Source organism: Petaurus breviceps, unplaced genomic scaffold, assembly GCF_028583685.1.
Source record: "Petaurus breviceps papuanus isolate PSGF00001 unplaced genomic scaffold, PetGlider_PUasm1.0 185, whole genome shotgun sequence".
NCBI lineage: Eukaryota > Metazoa > Chordata > Mammalia > Diprotodontia > Petauridae > Petaurus > Petaurus breviceps.
The window spans coordinates 26,319,043-26,342,064 of record NW_027185797.1 but is presented as its reverse complement, the minus strand read 5'-3'; the positions used below and the strand labels follow the sequence as shown (position 1 = coordinate 26,342,064).

The following is a 23,022-nucleotide window of genomic DNA, read 5'->3' as shown; positions in this document are numbered from 1 at the left end:
TGCACACACATATATACACACAGTAAAGACATGTGCACACATATATACACACAGTATGCGTTCTAGACACGTGCACACACATATACACGCAGTATGCATTGTATACATAAGTATACACATTTTTCACATATGTGTATATAACAACAGCTAGTGTTTAGATGGCTCTTTAAGTCTGGCTCAGCACTTTCCAAACGTCTCATTTGGCTCTTACTACCACCCAGGAAGGTAGGTGGTGTCATCATCATCATTATCCCCACTTTCTAGTTGAGGAAACTGAGGCAGACAGAGGTTGTGATTTGCCCACAGTAACATAACTAGTAAGTGTCTGAGGTCAGGTCTGAGATCAGATTTGAACTCAGGTCTTTTTGACTCCAGACCTAGTATTCTGTGTACTGGGTGTGTGTGTAAAATGCTCACATAAATATACATTATACACAAATATACATACACATACATACGTGTGTGCATATGCCCCAGGAATCCCTTCCACTGGTCTCCACCCCCATCCTCTTTTTGAAAACTTATAGCAAGGAAAAGAGTGCCCATCCCCCTCCACTTCCTGAGTGCGCGTGTCCCTTCCATCAGGACGACCCAAAATTGTACCCACCATCCAAGGACAAGCAGGGCAAGTCTCCTCTCTCTTTTGTATGCCCTGCCTCCAGGTTCTTGGAAGACTGTCGCCCCATCCCCTTTACTCCGCCTCTTTTCCACGTGACACAGCCCCACTCCTTGCACCAGGTTTCCACATTCACATGCATCTGTCACATTCTATCTCTCTCCTTCCCACTCACTCTCATTCTCCTCAACCCTCCCAGAGCAAACCTCTGTCTTCTTGTTGACATTTCTCTCTCAGGTACATGGGTTTCATAACAACAGGCAGCTCTTCCTTCTGTCCTCTCTGTCAGGCCTCTCCCCATCCCCTCCACATCTGCATCACTTGGGCCTAAAGACAAGGAGGTGACTCGAATTACCAGTGAAGGGCAGAGGCTTTCAAAGCTTTGTCCATATCACGTCTCCTCTAAAGTTCGTCCAGGGCTGAGCACCCATGCATCTCTCTGGCCTTTTCATCAGCTCTCCTCTGTTCAGTGTTGATCTCAGTGAGCCCAGAATTTTCAAAGTAATCAGGAGTCTTTTTTTTTTTTTTGTATTACTGATTCAGAACCTAAGGGAATTCAGCCTGAAATAGCTTAAGATTTATCCCCAAACTGCCTTCCCTCAGAGCCCCCAAGCTGGCAAGTTTAATATGTGCAACAAACAGGATCTGACCTTGGCTCAGATCCTGTCTCTGAGGTTTACTAACTCTCTGACCATGGGCATGTCACTTAGGGCTTCTGCAAACGTTTATGATTCACTTGCAAATTCTGGGAGTAGAGGTCTGGGTGGTGAGAGAATGAGATCGGGATGGTGGGTGCGGCCCAGTTTTCTCCCACTCCACTGTTATTGCTGTGACTGTACCCTTCCAATAGCCCCACCCTCCAAATTCCCTGGGCACAAATAAAGGGAAGATGGTGGATGAATCTTTGATGGCGAGCAGAGGCCAGCAAGCCTGGGGCAGGTGTTTGGGTTCTGTGGTGGCCAGGCTAGAGCTGGAAAGGTTGGGAAGCTGAAGAAGTTTGTGCTCCCCAACTCCATCTTGTGGACCCCTGTGGTGGAATGAAAATAGCATAGAATCCAGAGCCAGAAATCCTGACTCCACACCCTAGCTTTGCATGTACAAATTGTGACCTGGGACAAGTCACATTGGATAGAGGTTTGCAAAGATGGATGTATGGGTAGGCAGAGGGAAGAAGGGATGGGATGAAGGGGGAGGGATAGATGGAAGGAGGGAGAGATGAAAGAAGAAGGAAGGATGGAGGGAGAGGGAAAGGCATGGCTGGATGAAAGGGGAGGGAGGGCTGGAGAAAGGGATGAAGGGGGGGATAAATGGATGGATGGATAGATGAAGGGAGGGTGAAGGGGGAGGGAAGGATAAAGGTGGGGTGGATGGATAAGGGGGAGGGAGGGAGGGATGAATAGATGGATGTTGATACATTAAGAATCCTTAAAGAGCAGAATATAAAAATGCCCACTTATTAGGGAGCCCTAAAAATCCAATCCCACTTTGAAACCTGAGCCCACCTCACTGCAGCTGAGCTCTCTGCTACTGAATACAAAGTTCCCCCTTCAAGAAGGGCAGGCTGACCTTTGAGTAAGTGGACCGCCCTGTCCTCTCAGGCTTTGATTTTGTCAGATGTCATGTACCCAGCAGGGTGGATGCTGGATCCTAACTGGCCTGAGAGTCCATAAGAAAGCCTCAGAATTCTTCTGAGAGTAATGCTGGCCATTAAATGAAGGGAAATGTCAAAAATCACGTTTCTCCCTGCAGTTATTAGAGCAAGTCTGCCAGCACATGGAAGGCATGAGAGATGTCATGCCCCACCCCCATCTGTATCTTCTGCTAATACAAAGAAAGCAGCACGAGAGGGAATCGTCTTATTTCCAGCAAGTTAAATGGCCACTTTACAGGCAATCAGTCATCAGAGCACTACCCAGATGGCCTCTCTACCCTTTGGTAAACCTCTCTGTGTTGGAGGCTCTGCTTCTAAATCATTTAGAGAAAAGGGCCCTTGAGAGAATTCACCCCCAAACAACATACAGCCCCATTCCCCATCTCCTGTGGCAAGTCCGAGGACCTGGGCTCAGATCCTGTCTCTGATGTTTGCTAACTCTGTGACACGGGCATGTCACTGAGGGCCCTTCCTGGGCCTCAGTTTCCTCATCTGGAAAATGAGAGAGTTAGATTCATTGGCTTCCAGAAGTTATCCACCCTTAGGGCTTTGATAATTGAGACAAATTGGAGATTTCTAACACTAATTGGGTTATCTTGAGAAAATTGCCTCAGTTTCCTTATCTGTAAAATGGAGGAGATAGATTAGACATTCTCAGGTCCCACTCTAAGCCTGTGACTCTGTGACCCTCTCACCCACTCCCTGTGTGAAGTCACTCACGCACAGAGGAACACATTTGCACATACCCAGACATAAGGCTTTCCTGGAGCCCCAGAATCTAGTTCGCTAAAAGGAGAAATTTCCAAATGCTTGGCAAACACCATGCAGACAAATGCTCAGACACGGACCTTGCATGCTACAGCCTGGCCCAGCTGTGCCAACTGCCATACGCACACACACTCACACACACACACACACACACACACACACACACACCCCAGTGTGAACGCACACGTAGGGATTTGAACAGACCCAGAGAACAAGTCTGCCTTAGAAACTCTCCGGGAATGTCCCAGGCAGCACATGCCCCGGGAGTGAGGTTGGCTCTATAACAAACTGAGAAAGTTTGAGGCGGCTTTGTGGCAGGTCCAGCTAGCCCGTCCAGCCAAGGAGCTCAGCATCAAAGCCTTTGCTGTCCTCACAGAGCTGTAGAATCTCGGGATGGGAAGGCGTGTCAGCATGGTGCTGTGGCTAGACTGGAGCCCTAGAAAGCCCGTGTTCAGAGCCTGCCTTGCCGTTTATTCACCGTGTGGCCCTGGCAGGACAATTTTTCTTTCTGTGCCTGTTTCCTCATCTGTAAAATGAAGGAAGTGGTTCTAAAGCTCCTTCTGGCTCTCAGTCTGTCTTCAGCAATCTAGTCAGGACCCAAACAGGAATGCCCTGTGTAGTCACGCAGCCTTTACTTGAACACTTGCAGCAAAGTGAAGCCCTTCTCTTGCATCGTCCCCTATCTCTCTACTCAGACTCTCCTGACAACATGCCTGGCCTGTTGCGATGGCATCCTAATTGGCCTCCGTGTCCTCCACAAAGGGCTGTAATTAACACTAACCGGCACATGCCCGGGTACAGTAACCCAGAGGAAATGGCCCTTCTTGGCTCATATCCGTCAGTTCTTCTAGTCCTGGTCTTGGCAGCCAAGTGGCCCTTGGAGTCCCACAGGGTCATCCAAGCTATGAAGGAGAGACATGAGCCATTGTGTTCTCTGGATTTCTCAGCAAGCTTGGAGAAGGTCTCTTTGTGCGTTTGTGAAAGGGAGAAGGGAGAGTGAGTCACCTTCTCCCTTTGATCAAATGTGTGTCTCTGTGGTCACTTGATTTTCATCAGGCAGATCAGGTGACTGAAGGATACTCCACCTGTTGGCTTCTGGAGATTTTCAGTAAAAAGCCTTCTTATTTGCACAACTTTTGTCAAGAGAAAAATTGAAGTTCTTTGTTCTGGGAAAGAAAGACCGTGGTTTTTATGTATACTCAATACTATGTAAATACTTCTCAACCTATGGCTGAGGTTGATTGACATCATGAGACATTGTGTAACAACCATACAGCGCAGGTGTGGGCAAATGTTTTGACAACCCAGATGGTGAGAGCTCTTTTCTAAGCCAAATTAAAGCATAGCCTTAAGGACAAGATGGGATTCTGACACTCCAGCATCTAAAGATTGAAACTTAAAAGCAAGAGAGTCTCGCCATGTTGTTTCTCTGGTCAAACACCTTAAGGGGTCCTTGTTGTCTGTAGCCTGGACTGAAAGGCCCTTTATTGGGGCCTTTCTTCTGACTCCAATTTCCTTTTGCAGACTTATTTCCTTTCTCTGGACTCTTTGTTGTAGCCAGACTGGCCGGCTAGCTATTTCCTGAAATTGATATTCCACGGGTCTTCTTTCTTCCTTGCCCAGAGGGCACCCCCTCCTCATCTCTGCCTCTCAGAATCCTGTGGAATGGTACTCAGGCATCAGAAAGGGGTCACTACATTAGTTCCTCCCCTTCTTTACATACACCCATGTTAGCAGTTGCCTCACCCCTGTAAAACTGGTATAGGGAAGAAAGTAGAAAGAATACAAAATTTGTAATCACAGGCCTTGGATTCAGATCTCACCTGGGCCACCTTCGTCAATCAAAGAACATTTATTGGTGATTCAGGATCCAGTCTATTCCACAAGCCCATATTTCAGTTATGTGCCAGACACCATGCAAGATGGTGGGGACGCAGAGACAAAAAAGAAAGAAGTCTTTGCCTTCGAGTTCTATCTCATCAAGGGAGATACTTATCTCTCTGGGTCTCATCTATATAATGATCTTTGGAAAATATGGACAAGAATAAGGCAAGAGGGAGCAGAGGGGCTGCAATCTGCAACATTTCAGGAAGTATACACAGCAGTGAAATCTTGGTTCCTTCACAATCCTCTTTACCATGGAGAGTCAGAAAGGGCCAGGGGATGGTGTGCTGACTTTGAATTCCAGGGACCTGAATCTGAAATCCCTTCCTCTCTATGGGCCTCAGTTTTCTCACCAGTAAAATAAAGAGGAGGGTTGGGCTAGATGATTTCTAATGTCACTTCCAGCTCTAAATCCGCAATCCCCTGTGATGTATTATTTATTGGTTTACATCTCGGTCCTACCAACATGTATGAATAGAATGTAAGCTTCTTGAGGCCAGGAATTATTTTATTTTCACCTCTGAATCTCAAGAACCTCATAGTGCTGGGCATATAGTTGGTTCTTAATAAATGTTAAATTGTTACTGAATTATCATGGAACAGAGTAACCAGTATTTTTTTTTTTGATCAATTCACATTGATTGCATGTGGAGCCAGTGATATGTGATTTTAGTTTAAGGGGAAAGGGTCATTCACATCAGATGGGAAATCTGGAGTCCTCAGCTTTGCCCCTCTCTCAGTTTCCCCTCTCACCAGCCTTTGGTTTCTCTTTCTTTGACACAGAGAAATGAATTGGAAGGAAGATGACTCCAGAACTATAAGGAGTTAAAGAAAAGGGGAATGTAAGGAAGCTGGTCTCAGGAGATTGGAACCCCATAGGTGTGGTTTAGAGGCAGTGTGATACAGAGGAGAAAGCTCTGGACCTGGAGTCCAGAAGACCTAGGATCCTCCTTTAGACATATCCAGGCTGTGTGACCTTGGGCAAGTGATTTTACCTCTCAGTGTCTCAATTTTTTTTGTTTTTTTTGTTTTGCTTTGCTTTTTGGAGAGGGGAAGGTAGGGCAATTGGGGTTAAGTGACTTGCCCAAGGTCACACGGCTAGTTTTCTGTTAAGTGTCTGAGGCCAGATTTGAACTCAGGTCCTCCTGACTCCAGGGCCGGTGCTCTGTTCAGTGCACCACCTAGCTGCCCCTAGTGTCTCAATTTCTTTCAATAAAATGAGGAGGTTGAACTTTCTGGTCTTTAATATCCAGCTCTAAACCTATGATTCTAGATCAAGAGGTACCCAGAAGCTGTCACTGCTAGCCCCAAGAGAAAATTACCTGTGCCATCTCAGCTGCTAGAAGAGTCCGCTGACCATTCTGACATTTCTGCAAGAGTATTTAGTGCTGCAAGTTATGAAACACTAGTGTCTCCAAAGAATTCAAGTGAAGAGTCTCCCAAAGAACAGTGGAGAAGTACATGGTGGGCAGCAGCAGGCTGCCACCCATTCCAGACAATAAATTATGCACAAGTGGTATAAGGATTCATCAGAAATGGATGATCCAGAAATAGAGAATAAAGGTGGACTGGAGGTAGAACTTGTTTTCAGCTTGGGTGCCATTCAGTAGTCTCTGACTCTCCATGACCCCACTTGGGATTTTCTTGGCAGAGATACTAGAATGGTTTGCCTCTTACTCCTCCACTTCCTTTTTCAGATGAGGAAACAGACAAATCGGGTTAAGTGACTTGCCCAGGGTCACACTGCTAGTGTCTGAGACCAAATTTGAACTCAGGAAGATGAGTGTTCTTGACTCCAAGCTGGGCCCTCTACCCACTGTACCACCTAGCCGTCCATGTGGAGTTTAGTGACCCCAATTTGAGTGTGACATCACTGTTCTAGGGTATATCTTCCTTTAAAGCACAGCTTTATACCTCAAGTAGTCAGCCTTTCCTGGTCACCCTAATTCATTTGCTTTGCTCTCTGGCAATTATTTTATATATACTTCTGCTTTTTTCTTACTCATGTCGCGACTGTTCTGCATCATTCCATTTGGATCTTAAAGTTGTCTATAGTCTCTAGTACAGCACTTAGCAAAATAGTCATGATATTTTTCTACATGTTGGATCCTTTCAGTAAAGTGTAATCTTCCTATATTGTCTTCCCGATATCAGTCCTCTTGGGAATGAAAGGCAAACAACAAGCTTCCTACGGACAGTCATGAGATTGTAGATTTAGGCCTGGGAAGACCTCAGAGTTCATCAGGTCTGATGCCCTCATTTTACAGATGAGGAAACTGAGGCCCAGAGAAGTTAAGGATTAGCATCGCTCTGCTAGTAAGTGATGAAGGACTTCGACCTTCCTGACTCCAGTTCCTTCTCCATTATATGACTCTGCATCTCCTAACAAGGACTCTTATTTTTGTCTTCATATCTCCATAGTCTAGCATGGTACCTTGCACATTGTAAGAGCTTGATAATGCTTGATGGGTTGAATTAAATTAAATGTTAAAAGGCTGGTGTACACAGGGTTTAGTGGAGACAGACTAGCCATTATTTGGGATATAGAGTGGATGAATGGAGAGCGTGATACTTGGGATTGGAGGAATGCTTCCATTGGGAGTGGACAGTGGACTTGTAAAAAGTGGGGTAGACTCACGGTGCTTGAGCTTGTATAGCCACCTGTATGGTCACTGTGATGTGCATTAGGCATGTTCATCATTGCCATTTCTTCCCTTAGTGATGGCTTCTGCTTTTTTTGTCTGCTCATACACAGACTATATGTACCAAGTCAGGGAATGGTGATGAAGCTGTGATCATATACACAATCTGACTTGTACCAGCTGACTTGGCTCCTGATTCCTATCTACCAAGAAGAGCCTTGGCAGAAACAATTCTGGGCTCATGGAACAGATATGTAAGCAAGAGGTCTTTCCAAAGTAACATGGCTAGAGGGAAAAACCTGGAAGTCTCTAACCATCTGGTCAGCCAGCAATCAAACAGAGAATGTCTCCTGCATCACCAAATAAAGGTGAATCTCGAGGAAGCAGGGTTTGATGTTTAGAAAAACATTAATCCATGCTGGGTACATGAGGAAAACTGGGGAATAAGGATGCATTTTATTTTGGGTTTATTTGGACCTCCAAACCATAAATGAGCTCTACAGGTATTTAGACTTTCTCTGGTGAATGAGTCAGCGGCATCTCCTCCTGGAAGGAGTCTGGAAACTGCCCTTCCAGATCATAGGATCATTGGCTTAGAGCTTGGGAGAGTCCCTCAAGTAAGTAGCAGAGCCAGGATTCAACCTCACTGCCCTGTACTGCCTCTTGGGATGGCATTGATGGAGCCAGGAGAACATGCTGTGTGCTACAGATTATAGCTCTCACCCTGCTCTATTCTTGCCCATATTTTCCAAAAAGCATCAAGACATTATCTAACCAAACTGCTGCAGACCTTTTTTCTCTGACAAAACAACTCGCATTTACATAGTATTTAAATGTTGATTAAAAAAAAAACAAGCATTAGGTACCTGCTGTGTATTAGGCATTATGCTAGGCACTGGGGATAAGCATTAGTGATGTGATTTCATTGTCATAAAGAACTCCTGGAAGAGAAAATTCCTCTAGATGTGAATGGGCACTTTCTCTGTAGCTTAGAATCTCACTTGCCTGGAGAACTGAGAAACTGAGTCCCATGGCTGGTAGGTGTCAGAGGTGGGTCTCTTTGCCCTCTCTCCCTTATGTAACCTTGACTCTTATAGGTGCTAGAATTCCAAAGGCCAAAGTGATTACTTATGTTCTAATGTAAAAATTATTCCTGTAAGAGTTAGCTTTTTGATTTCCTAGAAAGGAAGCTTGGGGTTCTATGGTTTTGAGATGAGGAGGGAGCAACTTCAAAGCAGTGGGGACAGCCTGTGTGAATGGCCTTTTTGAGGATAGCACAGCCGGTGTGAATATACTATATGAGGACTACAAAGAAGCCCTCTTTGACTGGAACATGGAGTCCATAGATGGGAGAAATGTGTAATAATAGGCAGAAGCCAGATGGCCAAAGGCTTTTACAAACCAAACCTAGGAGTTTGTATGCTTATCCTAGAGTCAAGAGGAAGCCCCAAGAATTTCTAGAGCAAAGGATTGATGGGACTAGAACCTGACTTTAGGCATATCAATTTGAGAGCTGTGTGGAGGATGGATTGAAGAGGGATTTGGAGCTAGAGACAAATTACAAGGCAGTTATAATAGTCCAAGCTAGAGGTGGTAGAACAAAAGTCTGAACTAGAGTAGCAGGAATGTATGTAGAGAAAACGGTTCCTACTTAAGATATATTGTAGAGATAAAACAGATAAGACATGAAAACTGATATGTATGTAAGGGGTGACATGGAAGAGAGGGAAGAGTCAAGGGTGATTCCAATGTTGCAAACTTGGGTGACAGGAAGGATGATGTGTGCTCAACAGAAATATTGATGTGAGAAAAAGTGATGGGTTAGAGAGTAAGATGATGAATTCTCTTTTAGATATATTAAGTTTGTTAAAAGGTGAAATTAAGAGGTGAGAGGGATATAATGAGAGGAGATGGGGAGAGACAGATTGGGGCAACTATCTCATACAGAAGAGGCAAGGGAAAATGGTTACAATGGAGGGGAAGAATAGGAAGGCAAAAGGGAATGGGTCAACCTTATTCCTATTGAATCTGGCTTGAGGAGGGAGGGAAATACACACTAAATAGGGGATCTCACCCTCCAGGAGAATGGGGGGGGAGGGGATGTGAGGGGGGATGATGGAAGGGAGGGCAGGCTGGGGGGGAGGGAAGTTGGAAGCACCCACTTTTGAAAAGGGACAGGATCAAAGTAGAGAATAGAACAAAAGGGATGTGGGATAGGAGGGAGGGAAATATAGTCAGTCTTTTACAATAAAAAAGAAAAAAAAATAGATATATTAAGTTTGAGATACTATGGAAGATTCTATTGGAAATATCCAAAGGCAGTTTATGATGCTGGGCTAGAGCTCAAGAGAGAGACTAAGGTTGTGTATATAGATCTAGGAATCATCAGCATAAAGGTCATAGTTGGACCCATGGCAGCTAAAGAGATGACCAATAAAGAGACCAGAGAGGGAAAAGAGAAAGGCTCAAGGCAGCCCCTTAGAAGATCCCCACATTTGGAGAATGCTTTCCTCACAACAACCCTGGCAAATAGACAGTACAGGAATTACTGTTGCTACTTCTATTATTGCTATTATTATTAACATTAGAGAATGTGGGGGGGGGGTAACTGATGGATAACCTTCATGCTTCATTGTTACCCTCTCAACATGAAGAGAAAATAAGTGGTACCATGAGCAAGCACATGGGGAAAGAGTAGCAGGACTTAGGGGAGAACACAGACAAGAATCTCATAGTAAATTGTGATAAGACTTTAAAATTTGCAAACACTTAACATACATTTTTCTTATTTGATCCTCATAATAGCCTTGTGTTTTGTCTGGTCATTTTTTTCAGACGTGTCTGACTCGTTGTGATCCCATTTGGGGTTTTCTTGGCAAAGATACTGAAGTGGTTTGCTATTTCCTTCTCCAGCTCATTTTTACTGATGAGATAACAGAAGCAAACAGGGTTAAGTGACTTGCCCAGGGTCATACAGGTAGTAAGTGCCTGAGGCCAGTTTTGAACTCAGAGATGAGTCTTGTGGATTCTCAGACCCAGGGCTCTATGCACTATGGTGCCTCCTAGCTGCCCTAGCCTTGTGAGCAAGGTGCTGTTGGTATCTTCCTCAGGTCCAGAGTTCTCTCCTCTTCACTACCTAGCTACCTCAGAGGATACTCAGGCATAAATGGGCTAGGACTTGTATGGATGAAGGAACAGACACATCAATGGGACTCCAGAGCCCTCTGGGCATTTGAGTGTCAGCATTACTATCAGAGAAGCAACCTGGTACAGTGGAAAGTACCTGGGCTTCAAATCCAAAAGACCTGGGTCCATATCCCACCCAAGACACTGGTAAAGTGTCTTTCTGGTCCTCAGTTTCCTCATTTGTAAAAATAGGGATAATAATACTTCACTTGGGTTTTTTTGAGAATCCAAAGACATGATGGAAATAAAGCCCCTTTGTCAACCTTGATGTGCTATAGAAATGTCAGCTCATTATTAAAATGCTTTAACGTATACCTCATTGATACATGGCTAAGTTAAGTGACTTAACCATGGTCATATTATAAATTTGCCAACTGGGATTTGAACCCAGGTCTTTTGATCCTTTGCACTAAATCTTGTTGTTGCTGTTGGTGGTAGTGCTGGTGGAGCAGCTAGTTGGTACAATGGACAGAGATTACTAGCTGTGTGACCCTGGATAAGTTCCTTCACCCTGTTTGCCTCAGTTTCCTCATTGGTAAAATGAGTTGGAGAAGGAAATGGCAAACCACTCTTATATCTCTGCCAAGAAATCCCCAGATTGGGTCAGCTAGGTGGTGTAGTGAATATAGCACTGGCCCTGGAGTCAGGAAGACCTGAGTTCAAATATGGCCTCAGACACTTACAAGCTTTGGGCAAGACACTTAACCCCAATTGCCCTCCAAAAAAAAAGAAAGAAAGAAATCCCCAGATGGAGTTGTGAAGTCTGATTGACTTTTGACCCATTCCACCAAATCATACTCAGGGTCTGAAGTGTTCCATTTGAACTTGCCATCTGTTATCTCTTGTTTGTTTTCCATGATCAGTATTAGTAGAAGTAATTATTATTATAGCAACAACAATAATAGTGGTGCTTTTTCTAATCTATAAAGGATTGAGTAACTAAAAAACATGGATTTTTTAGATCAAGTATGGACTTTGAACCTTTAACCTACCAAGCACATAAGGACCTCCCCATGAAATGGAAGCCTAAATAATACAATTCTGAATAAAAGTGACTTCTCTGATGGACGCATTCTCAGAAGTAAGAAATGAATGTGACTAAATACAAAAGTCCTAGATCTCATATTTACAGGCCTGGGTTCAAATCCCAGCTCTGCCACCTGCTACCTGTGTGACTTTCCATGTCTAAGCCTCAGTTTCCCCTTCTATAGAAGGAGGGGGTTGGACTAGATGACCTCTGAGTTCCTTTCTGGCTCTGACTGTGCTCCTAAGATTCTATGCCACCCCCTAAGAAACCTTCTGGCTAAAAAAGCTAGCTTCTGAATGCCCACATAGGACTCTGAACATTCTATCACATGAAGACAAATGGAAGACTCCATTCCAGGAAAAAATTGGAGAGTATTTTTATTCCATTTGTGGAAAATCATGTATTAAAATGGCCATTTACACTGGAATTAAAGTCTGTTAGAGGAGCTGCAGTTGGCTTTGGAGATTATCTGGATCAGCTGCTTACAGATGAGTAAACTGAGGCTCAGAGGGATCAAGTGACCTGTATAGCTTCACACAACTGGAATCCAGAAGCTAGGATCCAGAGGGCCTGCTTCCCTGCCTTTCTATTCACATGCCCTTCTCATCCAGATGCAGCTCTCTGACAAAACCCGTTTTATGTCGGCCCAAAGCTCAGAGCAGAGATGCAGCTGTAATAAATAGCAGTGGCTCAGTGGTGGTGTCAGCTGTTATATTAATATTTATTGAGCTTCCATGATGTATTCTGTGCTGCACAAAACATAGAATAAACCTGATACCCTCTCTGGGAATCGTATTTCATAAAACAGCCCACACAGCAACCAGGAAGTCTGTTAGCCTTCTCTGACAAGCCAGGGCTTTTTGCCTTGCTCATCTCTCTCTCTCTCTCTCTCTCTCTCTCTCTCTCTCCCCCTGTCTGTCTCTTTCTATCTTCCCATCTCTGTCTCTCTATGTCTATCTGTCTTTCTCTGCCTCTCTCTGTCTTTCTGTGTGTCTGTCTCTTTCTATCTCCCTGTCTTTGTGTCTCTGTCTGTCTGTCTCTCTTTTTCTCTATCTCTTTCCGTGTGTCTGTCTCTTTCTGTATATCTGTGTCTATTTCTGTGTGTCTCTGTCTTTTCTCTCTGTTTCTGTCTGTCTCCCTGTCTCTGTCTCTCTGTCTCTTTCTGTGTCTGTCTCTCTCTCTGTCTCTCTCTCACACATACATACACACACACACAAACATACACACACACACACACACACACACACACATACCCTCTGCCACAAGGGGCACCAGTGGGAATCCCAGAAGAGCTGTAGAAGCCCTCCAGAGTCATCCAGTCAAACCCTCCTGATTCTGAAGATGAGGAGGCCCGTGATTAAGTAGTGAATGCCCTGTTGCACCTTTCCTCAGGCTGCCCTGCCCCCATCCCTGGGTGCTCTCCTCCATCATCTTTGCCTCGTGGCTCCCTGGCTACCTTTAAGTCTCAGATAAAACCTCTCCTGCCCCCTTTAATGCCAGCCCCTTTTCTCTGACATTTCCATTTCACCCCATATCTCTCTTGGATATACATAATCGTTTGCATGTTGTCTCCCCCATTAGACTGTAAGCTACTTCAAGGCAGGGATTATTTTTGCAGGGTGTTTTTTTTTGTATCTCTAGTGCTTTCCACAGGGCCTGACACATAGTAGGAGCTTACTAAATGCTTTCTGACTTGACTTGACTTGCCCGAGAACTCACAGACATTAAAAAGCAAAGCCAGACTAAAGATGCTGTTTGGGTGAATCATCTGCAATGAAGTAATAATAAAAAAAATCGTAAGGATTGCATGAGGGAGGTCACAGGACCTGAGTTTAAATCCTAATTCTATCACTTTCTATCTTAGCCAAGTCACTTTATCTCTGCAAGCCTCAGTTTCCTCATTTGCAAAATGAGATTGCACAGAATAGCCTCTTAGGCCCCTTCTAGCTTTAGCTGTGATCTTAGGGTGCTTTGAGATCTCAGAAGGTAGGGAGAGAAAAAGAAGCAGAATGTAACCTAGGAGAGAGCTGAATTGGGGGGGGGGGGCAGAAAGAGGAGCCCATGGAGGAGCCATGTAGGTTAATGTCATGTAATAAAAATCAAAGGGGGAAGGAGTTTCCAGAAGGAAAGGTTGTTCTGCAGTGTTTATTGCTACAGAGGAATTGAAGAGAATCAAGACTGAGAAGAGACCATTTGATCTTACTCTAAGTAGGTCATTGGAACCCTTCCAAAGGGTAGTTCTAGTTGAGTGCTAGGGGCACAATCCAAAGCACAAAGGATTCCGCACGAAGTGGGTGGACAGGAAGTCAAACTCTAACAAGCCAACTTTGCAGATAACCAAGGAGAGAAAACTGTACCCCCTGTAATTTCATAGCCATGATTTGCATATTTTCTGGTTTTTGTCCCCCTTTCCTCTGTGTGCATCCATGGAATATGTTTCACTTCTGTCATCCTTGTTAAAACTTGGAAAAGAACCAAATTAGCAGAAACTACAGATTTATTTCAGTCCAGCAAACATTAAGCACTTATTTTGGCAGAGTGCTGGGCACTGAAGGATTTACAAAATAATACTAAAAACCAGAAAATGCTAGCTGTGTTACCCTAGGCAATTCACTTAAGTCCGATTGCCTTGCAAAACAAAACAAAAAGAAAGAAAGAAAAAATAATAAAATGAAATCCCTGCTTTTAAGGAATTTATATGCTGGTAAGGGAGATATATGGCACAAACACCAATGACCATAAAATAAAACATAACAGGAAAAGAGAGTCTAGCAGAGTAGCAATCAATTTACCATCATAGATCTGAGGGAGGAAAGAAAGATAATTTATTTTTTTTTACAGGGGGTAAGGCAGGGCAATTGGGGTTAAGTGACTTGCCCAAGGTCACATAGTTAATAAGTGTTAAGTGTCTGTGTCCCAATTTGAACTCAGGTCCTCCTGACTCCAGGGCCAGTGCTGTATTCAATGCACCGCCTAGCCGCCCCAAGATAATTTTGAAAGGTGGGGAGAATTTCAACCGATAGAAGAGGGAATAGCATAGCCAAAGTCATGGATGTGGGAAAGTAGGAGATGCACCTGAAGGACAACAAATAGTCTAGCTTGACTAAATTGTAGAGATCATGGGGATTAGAAAGTGTGAGACGAAATTGGAAAAGTCAGACGTGGAAAGTCTTGAATTCCAAGCTAGGGAGTTTGGGGATGTGGATTAGAGAAAGCCTACAGTCTAGTGATATCACCCACCAGGCTTCAGGGAAACTTTGCGGAGCTTTAAAAATCACCCAGAAACTAATGATCCCTAAGAAATACCTAAGCTGAGTTACTGCTCTTCACCTATGGCCAAAGTGCTAGGTAAGTCACTGAACACTGTGTTGATTCAGCACTATGGTAAAGGACAGCACCAAAGGGCTCACAAGTTGGCCATAATGGGCTACCACTATGCATATACAGGGGCATTGGATAGCCATTGACTCAAGGGCAAGGAATAACAGACCTCACTGCAAGTAATAATAGATAAGTTACTATTGCGTAGCTTTGTAGCACTTTTGAATTTAATATACCCTATCTCAGGAAAGACTTCAAGAAGGTTGGATCCCAGACCCATGGGTTGAACAACCATGTGTTGCCACTCAAGACACTGAGAAAATACCAGAGCCATAACTAGAGTAGAACAAATGAGCTTTGCTCCAGAGAACAAAAATTTAACAGAAATAACTCCTTTAGCAACACTGAAACATTCTCCTTTCCTGCTCAAGTGAATTTATTTTAATTCCTTCTTGAATAATTTTCTGAATGTGAATCACAAAGTTGATTTGAGGGTCTGCTCTATGCCAGTTTCCTTGGACCTGATTTGTGATGCCAAGGTATCCAAATGACTAATTAAAGTTGAGCAGTGAGACATAAAACAGATACACACAACTCCCTTGGTCACCTTCCTGAGGACAGGCATCCTGGGAAAGACCCAAAAAGATATGCCCCTATCAAAGCAGGTTGCCAGGAATTTTACCATTATATCCATGCCCTTCCTAAACACTGGAAGCTCAGCTGGGTCAGAGTTACTGTCTAAAGACAACTGGAGTAGCTACTACAAGAGTGCACTATAGCCAATCACACTTCCAGCAGTAAGACCAGCTCATCTTCTCATTCTCATGCTCATTGATCCTACACATCTATCCTCATCACCACCATCATCGTCACCATCACCACGGCCACCATCATCATCACCATCACCACCATTATCATCACCATCACCACCACCGCCATCATCATCACCATCACCACCATCATTACCACCACCACCACCACCATTATCATGACCATCACCTCCATCATCACCATCATCACCACCGCCACCATCATCATCACCATTGCCACCACCACCGTCATCATCATCATCACCATCACCACCACCACCACCATTATCATCACCGTCACCTCCATCATCACCATCATCACCACCACCACCACCACCATCACCACCACCACCATCACCATCATCATCATTGATATACATATATCACTTGACAGTTTGCAAAGTCCTTTACAAATATTGTATCATTTAATCTTTACTATAGCTCTATGAGTTAGGTGCTATTGTTGTCCCCTCTTTGTAGGAGAGAAAGTTGCGGCTGATCAAGGTTAAGTGACTTGTCCCAGGTCACAAACCTAATAAACATCTGAGGCAGGATTTGAATTTAGGTTTCCTCAACTTCAAAGCCAGTGTTTGATCCACAATACCTGCCTCATACTGACACTACAACCCACTTCAGCTATTAGTAACTGATCACCTAAGCAGTTGGGTGGCACATTGGACTTGGCATCAATCCTTCCACGGACATTTACTAGCTGTGTGACCCTAGGAAAGTCACTTATCTCTCTATGACTCAGTTTCCTCATCTATAAAAGAAGGGGTTGGATTCAGTGGCCTCCAAGCCCTTTTCCAACTCAACATCTATGATCCTGTGACCCTTGGCATGATGTTTACTCCTCTCAGCCTTCCTTCTGCTCTGGCTATGGTGCTGACCCACACCAGGAATGCATTAAATGAGTCATCCCAAAACGGGAGACTAGGATCTAAGTAAACAACCCTATTTGCCTTGTTTTTCCAATACAGCTTTGTGGGTTTGGGAGCATATGGTGGACAAATCTCTTGGCTCATTTCAGGTTTCCTGACTTGAATGGGATTTGCATTCTGCCAAATGTGGGAATCCTTCCAAAGATGCACACTGCAATTTATCCATGCCCCTTCATCCTAGGCAAATTGTGTGGCACCAGTGGACTGGCCACTTGGTGATGAATTCTTTGGTCACAACAACCTTTGAAACCAATAAAAATGTTACAAATGGCTCCCATCTTGTGCTGCCACCTTCCACCTCTGCTGAGGAGAGAAAGAGAGGGGGAGAGGGGTTTATCTCTCAGCCTCAGTTTCCTCCTCTGTAAAAAGGAGATGATGATAGCACATCCCTCCTTCAAAGGGCTATTGTGAAGGTTAAATGACACCATGTGTGTAAAGCACTTTGTAATCCTTAAGGAGCTGTATAAATGGCAACTAATTATTGCTGAAAAAAGGGCCACTTGGCTTTCCTCATCCTTCAGTCCACTTGCTATGGCCTGATACCCTTGCTGAAAAGATAACAATATGGGCTAATTACTTGTTATTTGTTTCCAGGTTACACCACTGGGTCAGTGATCTTGGGTCTTCCGCCTCTTTATTTAGTCTTTAAATTCATATCAGGAAGGTAACATTAGAAAGAATTGGGAGAGGAAATCTAGAATTGGGTAGGTTAGGCTTTTAATGACATGGTCTTTTTTCCTATGATAACACTAGGGTGGACATTTTTCATTCTATTCCTGAGAAGTCAGAGGTGCGATCCATTGACATTAATGAATTATATAACTCAGCTCTCTCTAATGAATCAAATATATATGTGTTTATATATATGATGTGTGTACATAAATATTATGTATATAATGAGAGAGAGGCAGAGAGAGAGAGATCCTAAGAACCAGTAGAAAATACTAGTGATCCCATTAGTCACCCTACCCCCAGCAGAATGAAAGATCTTCGAGGGTAAATTCTACTTTTATTTCAGTCTTTTTATTCCCAATTCCTAGCACAATGCCTTTCATACAGGAGGTGTCTAATAGTTGTTTGTTAAATTGAATTCAACCAATCATTTAGCATTAATGAAGTGCCTACTATATTTGTTGTTCAATCATTTTTCAGTAGTGTCTGAGTCTTCATGACCCCATTTGGGGTTTTCTTGGCCAAGATACTGGAGTGGTTTGCGATTGCCTTCTCCAGCTCATTTGACAGATGAGGAAACCGAGGCAAAAAAGTGACTTGCCCAAAGTCACACAGCTAGGAAGTGTCTGAGGCTAGATTTGAACTCAGGAAGATGAGTCTTACTCACTCCAGCTCTAGCACTCTAAACACTGCACCATCTATCTTCCTGCCTACTATACTTAGGCACCATTTAAAGAGATACAAAAAACAACATCACACACACATATACACACACACACAATCCTTTCTCTTAAAGAGCCTACCTTTTAATTTGGCTCCTTAGAAATAAGTAATTACATAATATATGCAGAGTAAATACATAGTAGTTGGGGGCTGGGGAAGAACTAGCAGCTATGGGATTAAAAATAGTCTTGTGTGGGAGCAGGCAATTGAGCTGAATTTTGAAGGAAGTTAGGGATGTGTAAGGCAGAGGTGAAGAGGGAATACTTTTCAGGTAATGTCCTATATGAGGAACAAAAAGCAAATCCAGGATGGCTAGAATGTAAAGGGTGTAAATCAAAACCAAAGCCTGGAAATTTAGGCAGGAACCAGAGAATAAAGGATCTTAAGAACCAAAGCAAGAGTTTGTACATTCTCCCAAAAATGGGAAGGGGGCAATCAATCCATACACAATCATTTATTTAGCACCTACTATGACCCTGGCATCGTGATAAAGTCTGGAAACATAAGTACAAAGAGTTAAACAATCCCCGCTCACGAGGGGCATATGTCCTAATCAGGGAGACACCAAGTACTTAACAAGTGAAGAAACACAACATTGTAGAAAGTAGTTTAAGGAGAGATGACACCAGCATCTGGGAGGATCAGGAAAGGCTTTGTGCAGAAGGTGGTGTTTGAGTGGCATCTTGAGGGAAGAGAAAGACTCTAAGAAACAGAGGTCAAGAAGGCATGCCTTCCAGGCATGGGTTCTGACCATTGGAAAGGCACAATGTGTGTGTGTGTGTGTGTGTGTGTGTGTGTGTGTGTGTGTGTGTGTGGGTGGATATATATAAGAGTAGAGAGATGTGGGAAAAGGTCGGGGGGGAGAGAGAGAGAGAGAGAAGGAGAGAGAGAAGGAGAGAGGAGTCCCCATTTGGCTGGATCACAGGAGTGGAAGAAGATCCATTTAGAAAGGAAAGAAAGATTGGGTCCAAGTTGCATAGGACTCTAAAAGCTAAAACTTTTATTGTACTATAAGAAACCTTTGGTGTTGATTGAGTAAGTGATACGGCCAGATCTGTGCTTAAGAAAAATCTCTTTGGCAGCTATTTTGAAGATATAATTGAGATCAATTAGGAGACCAGGTGAGAGCTATGTGAGTGCAGATTGGGGGTTGCTGAAGGACACTGTAAAAGCTGTGGTTTAGAAAGTATCAATTTGGCAGCTATGTGGAGGGTGGATTAGGAAGAGAAGAACCTGGAAGCAAGGAAATTAATCAGGATGCTCCTGAAATAGCCCAGGTGAGCAGTGATGAGGATGAGGTCTGTGTGAGAGGAAGGAAGGGGTCAGATGTTGTTGGGTAATGAATAATGGGATAGGGAGAGAAGGAAGAGGCAAGGATAACCCTCAGCCTGCACATCTCGGTGATTGGAAGGATAGTGGTGCCCTCAATAGAAATGAGCAAGTTAGGAATCAGAACAGGTTTTGGAGAAGAGATTTTAATTCTGTATCAGACATTAAGTTTGAGATACCTATGGGAAATCCACTTGGAAATATTGAAAAGCACCTTGGCAATGTCTATAATGAAGTTAGGAAAGCAGTTTGGGCTAGATATATGGACCTTGGATTCATCTGCTTGGTGATGATCATGGGAACTGAAGAGGTCACTGAGAGGTAACACAGAGATAAAAAGGAAGAAAGCCTTGAACAGACTATTAGGGAAGGAAGGAATGGGGCAAAAATAATTATCTTTGCCAGACAGGTAGAAGGAAAACAACATGAGATTGGTGTCCCAAAAACCCAGAGAGGAGAGAGAGTTCAGGGATAGGATGTGCTCCACAGTGCCCAAGGCTGTAGAGAGTTCAAGAAGGAAGAGGACTGAGAACAGGTCATTGGATTTGGCAATAAAGAGATCTTTGAAAACCGAAGAGAGCAGCTTCAATTAAGTGATGTGGGCAAAAGGGAATGAATGAAAAGAGAGAAAGGGGAGACAAGGAACATAAACAGTTTCTTCTAGGAGTGAGATTGTGAAGGGGAGAAGAGATGAAAGATAATAGCTTGAGAGGATGGTAAGGCCTAGGGATATTTTGTTTTATTTCATTTTAGGGTGGAGGCAACTCAGAGACTTTGGCTGGCAACATAGAAGGGGCCAGTAGATAGGAAAAGACTAAAAATTAAAGGGAGAAGGAGGATGATCATGAGGGCCAGGGGTCAGAGGAGACAGAAGTAGAAGGCTTTGAGAATTGAACTGAACTGTCAACTCCTCTGTTCTTTATTAGAGTTTAGGCTCATTATCTTAAAATAGTTCAGTGCCCTTACATTAGGGTACCCTCCAAAAGAGACTGAAATACGTCCCCTTTCCTGTCTACAGTCAAACATGTCCAGTACCACAAATGATCTCTCTCATTCAAAGTTGATGCCATAGTGGGACGTTTGTTAAATAATAATGCTTAGAAGGAAGATTCTAGATGAGATTTCCAAATATGGGTTCCTCTGACGGTATCATTGAGCCTTTAATTTATTGAGAAAGTTTGTAATTGTCTGGAACAGCTGGATGGCTATTTATCTAAGGGTATATACATCACAGCAGTTGCCCTGAACCAACAGCTGCAGCAAGTAAATATAGGATCACATCATTCTCAAGCTGGAGAAACCTCAGAGATCATCTTCTGTCTGTCTGTCTGTCTCACACACACACATCTCATAGATGGATTGAGGAGAGGTCAAGTAACCCTCTCAAAGTCAAACAGTCAGTGCACAATGAGACTGAGTTTAATAAGAAGCAGGACATTTTCCTCCTTGTTTATATCAAATCAGTCATTTGTATGCCTATTAGAGCCATGCAATTTATCCTCTAAAAACGTTGGAGAGTGAGTGTTGGCCAGTGGTTTATAGTGCTGGATTTGGAGAGAAGAAGCCCTGCCCCTGACATTTGCTGTATAACCCTGGGCAAGTTAATGAACCTCTGGGCACCTCAGATGTCTCTTTAGTTTAAAATGGGGCAGGGGGGAGGGGGGATGAACCGAATGGACTCTAAGATCTCTTCCAGCTTGGATCCTATGACTATGGGCAGGTCAACTCACCTTTCTTGAGCCTGAGGTAACTCTTTAAGATTTAGTTACCGACAAGCAGCAACCTGTGTTGTTGGAGGGCTTGGCATATTGACACAGTTGATCCTTGGTCTGCCAGTCAGTTGGACACCTGCAAAGAAAAGGCAAATGTAACCCGGAAGATCAGCTGTCGGGGGCTGACTTTTCTTTTTGGTGATATTCTCTGTAATCCCAGCTCCGAGGCAACTACCTAGAGCAAAATTCCTTCTCCTGTCTAGGCTTACATTTCCAAATCTGTCCTATAAAGAGGCTGGATCCCATGGCCCCTGAGGTCCCTTCCAGCTCTGAGTCTGCAATCCTGTGATCAGATCCACCCAGGCCACAGCTGAATAGAACAGGCAAGTTGGCAAGCACAGCAGCGACATGCCCAGAAGACGTATTTGTAAATCTGTCTGATGGAGAGCTCCCTGTTGTCACTAGATTTAACAGCAGGCCTCCCCAGCATCTCCCGAAAGCATTTCTGTTGTTTGAATTGTGTCACTGAAAACAAGAAAGAATGGTTCCTTGTCCTCCCTCCACGGGGTTTTGGTCCTGATCAGGTATCCTGTGGTATTCTTTTCCCAACCATCCCTCCTGCCAGGAACTCTGTGGTCCTCAGGGGCAGAACCTCCCTTTCTGATGCTTCTGAAAGACTTGTGGCCCCACATTTTTGTGTTTGTTTATCTTCAGGCTTCTTGCCCAGGGCCTCCAGGTATGGGGAAAAGAGGTCTTATTTCAGCTGATGTGAGATTTTGTTCTGTGGTCCCTCCCCATGGGTTCATTGTCCCAGACTAGCTCTTTTTACTGCCTTCATATTTCCCTCCCCACTTCTTTAGTTTCCTCTGTTTCTCTTTGCCCAATGAAAAGGGCACAGTAGAATAGAGCCCAAGGACCCAGCAGACCAAGTACATCATCTCCCCAGCCTCCCTTCACCACAGAAAGGCTGATTTTTTTCAGATCATGTCTATGCCCTTCCAACATGATGTCCTTAAGCAGATCAGGAAGGGTAGCCCATGATTCTTTTTTTTTTTTTGCTTTTTGGAGGGGGGAAAGCAGAGCAATTGGGGTTAAGTGACTTGCCCAAGGTCACATGGCTAGTAAGTGTTAAGTGTCTGAGTCTGGATTTGAACTCAGGTCCTCCTGACTCCAGGGTCACTGCTCTATTCACTGAGCCACCTAGCTGTCCCTAGCCCATGATTCTTAAAAGCCCATGGAACATCTGGCCATTAGAGCCCTGGAACATAAAGAAAGAGAACTCCTTCTGCCCACGTAGTTCAAAGGGGTCAAGTTATGATCAGAACATGCTAACTCTAGGGAAGATTGTTGGATGTGGCATTAGCCACATCACATATGATGACACAGTGTAAGGCACTGGAGTTACAGGCAAAGGACCTCTGCTCTGAGAGACCTTAGATAAGTCACTTCCTGGGACCTCGGTCTCCACTCCTGTGTAATAAGGACATTGAAAAGATGAACTCTAAAATCCTGTAAATAGAGAGCTCTCCCTTTTACCAGTGCCCAAAAGTATTATCTTGAACTTCTGCAAACTGAGGCGAAGAAAAGCTGAAATTTGTCCAACAGATATTCCCTTCAACAATCTGCATCCTTCCACACAAACTGACTTCTTCTGATATTTTTATTTCTGTCATTGGAACTGCCATTCACCCTTGCACACAGGCTGGAAGCCCCAGTATTATCTGTCATCCTTCCACCTCCC

The 23,022-nt window shown here is 43.9% G+C and overlaps 1 protein-coding gene and 1 long non-coding RNA gene across 2 annotated transcripts in view; one reads left to right on the top strand and one right to left on the bottom strand.

Moving 5' to 3' along the window:
* Window positions 1–21,662, bottom strand: part of LOC138161482 (uncharacterized) — a 25,881-nt gene extending 4,219 nt beyond the window's left edge. The window contains exons 1-3 of the long non-coding RNA XR_011168380.1: window positions 21,551–21,662; window positions 21,300–21,417; window positions 823–943 (exon numbers count right to left, since the gene is read on the bottom strand). This is a non-coding gene — a long non-coding RNA (uncharacterized lncRNA). The remainder of the gene's footprint in view (window positions 1–822; window positions 944–21,299; window positions 21,418–21,550) is intronic.
* Window positions 1–23,022, top strand: part of CHN2 (chimerin 2) — a 286,149-nt gene that overhangs the window by 216,787 nt on the left and 46,340 nt on the right. The window lies entirely within an intron of this gene.